Consider the following 5,391-nt stretch of genomic DNA (forward strand, 5'->3'; position numbering starts at 1 on the left):
AACAACAAAAGAGAGAGATGGGCAAGATGTTTGAGACGAGTTTTTCAGCAAGTCTATAATCCTCAATTCATAGAATCCCAGAGTTTGAAGAGACCTGACTTTTTCCTTTTCCTTTACTTTCTTCATGTCTTCATTTTCCTCATCATCCTCTTCTCACCTTCCTTCAACCTTCCCGCTTCTTCCTCCTTCTTTATTTCCTCCTCCTCCTTGGTCACTCTGCCCAAGGCAGCATCTGTTTTAAGCCCCTTTACCTTTGCCTCTTGCCATACTCCCTTGGCTCCTTTAACCAGCAACAGTTAGGGAAAAGAAAGCCAAAGCCAGTCTCACCCACATCTTATTGTGTTTATCCTTTGTTCTCAAAGAGGACCATGATATCAAGATGATGAGATTACTTGCAGGTGACTTTGATTTGAATGAGGGAAGGCCGTGCAAGGTCACCAACCTCACTTTCTCCTCCAGATCCATCTGGGTCCAATGGATATTTATCAGGATGACTGGATATGATCCAAGATGCAATGGGAGACCCTGGCTCTTTTAGGCTAAGGTTTTATCAGATTCTTACGTTAAGTGAGATATACCCATTCAATGAATAGGCCTCTTTAAGTACTTGCTCAAGGGATGACCCCTTTAATAAAAAACAAAAAAAAATCCATGGGAGGAGAAGACCCTCAGGGTTCCTGGGTAAAAGAGAAACAGTTACTGTTTAATATTTACCCACATCTGACCTTCACTGGATTGTTGAGGTGCTTATGGACAGCTCCTGACAGGAAAATTCCTTCTTGTCTTTCTTCAATATGCAGCGTGCAACAATGCAGAGAACTTTGACTGCCAAGTCAGATTTAAATCTGGTCTTAAATCTCACCTCTTCCTACTTATTACCCGTGGGACCTTGGTAATGTTACCCTCCTCTTGGTGCCTCAGTGTCTGCCAGTGAAAAAGAAGCAATGGGCTGGGGAAGTTCAAAGATCCCTTTTACACCTATACACCAAACAGCCTGGTAGGTCTCTAGGTCACTGCTTTTGGGGTGAGAAGTAAGAAGAACTAGAAGAAAGGAGGAAAACCCCAGAGGAGAAACCCTCCTTAGGTCAGTTCAACTGAACAAGCATTCATTCATTGAGTGCCTATGATGTGTCAGGTACTATACTGAGCTCTGGGAATACAAAGAAAAACCAGAATCAGTCCCTGTCCTCAAGAAACCCACATTCTACTGGGTAAGGGTTGTTAGCTTGGGGGTTTATGAACTTGTTTTTTAAAACTTTAAAATTCTAAAATCTTAAAAATTTAAAATGTTTGATAACTATTTTAATACGATTGGTTTCCTTTGTAGTCCTATTGTCCTATTACATGCATTCAAAAACATTCTAAGAAGGAATCCGCAGGTTTCAGCAGATAGCCAAAGAGTTTTTGTACACAAAAAAGACTGAGAACCTTTGTACTAGAACAACATGTAACTTAAAAATAAAAACAACTAATATGGGAGAGTAATGACAACTGATGGAATCAAGATATCTTTGAGCCTCAGTTTCCTTGTCTGTAAAATGAGAGAGTTTGACTAGATGACCTCTAAGATACTTAGAAGCTCTAGAGCTGTGATCTGATGATGTCCCTTTGAACTCTGGGGTTGTGTGAAGCCCTGACTCTGTCCTGGATCTGAAGCTAAAGATTTTGTGGTGTAATATAGTGAGCACTGGATCTGACAATAAGAGACCTGGCTTCAAATCCTGATACTGCCACCGACTACCTTTGTGACCTTAAGTTAGTCATTTTACCTCTATGGGGCTCTGTCTGCTCCTCTGTAAACTTCGGGGGTGGGACTTGATGGTCTCTAAATCCTCTCTGACTCTAAATTTTATGATTTTAGACTTAGGACAACCTTTAAGACTTTTCTGACCCCTTGCTAGCTTTGCAACTGGAATGGCATTTTCCCTTTACAGCCAGCTTATTTTAAAGCCTGATCTTCATTTGTATTTTTAAAACCAGGTTATGGCTTGGGGAGATAAGATTCTCCTTACTCTTCCAGTTATGTTTGCCCATATTCTCCTCTTTTCCTGCTGCCCCAATCCTGACAGCAACCCTGGGAAGATTTTGAAATCATAGAATCTCAAATGCGGAAGGGACCTCATAATCTATGCCTGCACAAGCTCCCATAATGGGGAATTCATTATATCTAAAGACAGTCTATTCTATCAAACCACCAGCAGAAAAGCCAGCTATGTGGCCCTGCGCAAGTCACTTAACCTATGTCCTTCTGTTTTTTCATGTGTAAAATGGAGATAATAATGTTACCCATCTTTAAGAATTGTAAGGATTAAATGAGATAATATTTGTAAAGTGCTTTGATGAAGTTTTATATGTGTGTATACATACATATATAAATATAATGCAATATAAAAAATATATATAATATATAATGTAATATATAATATTTCACATATATGTATGTATATACACAATAATCCTGTGAAGTAAGTGCTATTGATTTCCCCATTTTACAGTTGAGGAAACTGAGGCAAGCAGAGATTAAGCACCTTGCCCCAGGGTCCCACAGTTAGCAAGGAGTCCAGCATCATGGACTTTGACATGGTTGTTAATGAGAGTAAGAGGAAAAGGATGAGGAATAAGGGGAGGAAAAATAGGTGAGGAAGAAGGAGGAAGACAGTAAAAGAAGAAGTTAATGGGAAAGGAGGGAGAAGAGGAGAAGGTGAAAAAAGAAAAAAGGAGGAGGGAATGTAGTAATAGAAAGAACAGTGACTTGAAGGAAATAAGGAAAAGAAACGGTAATAATAATAGCTAATGTTTATATATTTAAGGTTCTCACAACAGCCCTGTGAGTTAGGGGCTATTACAGGCAATACCTCAGAGACATTTCGGGTTCAGTTCCAGATCACCACAATAAAGCGAATATTGCAATAAAAGGAGTCACATGAATTTTTTTATTTTCCAGTACATATAAAAGCAATGTTTACACTGTACTGCAGTCTATTAAGTGTGTAATAGTATTACATCTAAAAAAATACAATGTACATGCCTTAATTAAAAAATACTTTATTGCTAAAAAATGTTAGCCATTATCCAAGCCCTCAGTTTAGTGGTTTTTCAGTCATGTCTGATTCTTCATGACCCTATTTGGGGTTTTCTTGGCAAAGATACTGGGGTGGCTTGCAATTTCTTTCTCCGGCTCATTTTACAGGTGAGGAAACTGAGGTAAATGGGGTGAAGTGACTTGGCCAGGGTCATATGGCTAGTTAGTATCTGAGGCTGGATTTAAAGTCAGGAAGATGAGTCTTTCTGACTCCAGGCCCAGCACTCTATCCACTGTACCACCTAGCTGCTCTTCAGCTACTCATAACTTTTTTTTTTGTTGGTGGAGGGTCTTGCCTTCAGTTGATGGCTACTGACTAATCAGGACCGTGGTTACTGAAGGTAGTTGTGGCTTTTTATTAAAATAAGACAACCATGAAGTTTGTCCCCTCCATTGATTCTTCCTTTCACTTTCAACTTGGGGGTCATTGTAAACTTTATTAATTGGTCTAATTTCAAACTTACTGCATCTCAGTCAAACTCAGGGAGCCCAGAGGAGAGGGAGAGAGACAGGGGAACAGCTAATTGGTGGAGAAGTCAAAATACAAAACAACAGTAAGTTTGTTTTAAAATTCAAAAGCTTGTGGAACTGAATGTTGTAAACTAAAAATGAATAAATTAATTTCTATAAATGAAGTAGAACACAATAAAACCAAATATGCCTGTGTTATCTCCACTTTACAGTTGCAAAAACTACGGCTGAAATAGATTAAGTGACTGCCTAGGATCTCACAGCTGGTAAGAATCTAAGGCAGAATCTGAACTTAGGTCTTCCTAACTTCAAGTTCAGCGTTCTATTGAGCCTCTATTGATCCATTCTCTCCAACAACTATTTACCTAGGAAGATGGTGAGCATCGGAAGAGGATTCCGCCAGAATCTTCCCTTGGCTTTTTCTCTTCTCAGATCTATGCCAATTTCCCCATCCTTACCCTCCAAAGAAGGGAGCCTGGAAAGCACCATTCCCTCTTTATCCTTGGCCTCACTCCACTTTCCTCAATCATTGTGAACAAGACTTCTCTACTCTCCCCCTCTCTCTTTCCTGAAATTTAGGCTGGACATGGCTACTGGAAAGAGCTTTGATGAGCAGAGTCACCAGCCAAAGTTCAGCAAAATGGCGAGCTACCCAGAACTCCTACCCTTCTGTCTGTGCCATGCCCTCCAATTAGAACATAAGCTCCTTGAAGTCAGGGACTTTGAACACAGAAAGTGATTAACAAATGAGGTTTTTTTTTTTCATTCCTTCATTCAAAGTAAAAGGAGAAGGTAGATGAGAAGGAAGAAGAAAAGGATGAAGAAGAAAAGAGGAGGAAGACAGCGATTTCCTTTCTGACTCCCAGATACGAGGGAGGGCCTTCCATATGTTCTTCTCTCTTATTGCTCATCTTTAGAGCAGACCTCTCACTCCATTTGAAAAGCTCCATCTGAGAAGGCTTTTGGCCAGTCTGGGCAATGAGAGAACATTAGAAATTGGCATGCCCCTGTCTGGAATTTACAAGTCTGTAGTGGGCTCCTCTGGCAGTAATGACTGCGAGAGTACTGAGCTCAGAGCATGGCAAATTTCATGGGGGTGTCCTTCTGCACAGATAAGCAATGGGAATTTCAAGGGATCATAACTCCCAGTGGTTTGACAATCCTGGGTTCAGAGTAAAATGGAGCTCAACAGGAGGCCCTTTGGGTCTAGAAGGGACAGAGGAGAAAGAGAGGAGACAAGGAGAGGAAAGGAGGAGAGGGGAAAGAAGGGAAGGGGAGGGAAGACCTAGCTCATCAGAGTCAGAGCTGAGATCCTAGTTCCAGGTATTAATATTAATTAATTATTATAAATATTAATATTATATCAATTATATAATATAGTAATTATATTAATTAACATCAATATCAACTAATTATAACTAATAAATAATTAATTATTCATATAGTTCTTACTATGTGCCAGGTACTATGTTAAGTGATTTACAAATATTATTTTATTTGATCCTCACAACAACTTTGGGAGGCAGGAGTTAATATCCCCATTTTTACAATTGAATAAATTGAGGTAGATAGAGGTTAAGTGATCTGCCCAAGGTCACACAGATAGTAAGTATCTAAGGCCACGTTTGTACTCTGGTCTTCCTGACTCCAGGCCAAGTGATCTGTCTGCTTTGCTGCACAGCTGCCTAAAATATCCCAGGGTTAGACTTCTTGCCCTGATTAGACTGGAGAAGGTAGAAAAGGACAGGAGAAGACACTGCCCCAGCTTATTCCCCCCAAGGATTAAGAACAAGGAGGGCCCTGTGACAACATGGTCATAAAGGATATTTCAGAGTTGG

Source organism: Notamacropus eugenii, chromosome 5 (genome assembly GCF_028372415.1).
Source record: "Notamacropus eugenii isolate mMacEug1 chromosome 5, mMacEug1.pri_v2, whole genome shotgun sequence".
Classification (NCBI taxonomy): domain Eukaryota; kingdom Metazoa; phylum Chordata; class Mammalia; order Diprotodontia; family Macropodidae; genus Notamacropus; species Notamacropus eugenii.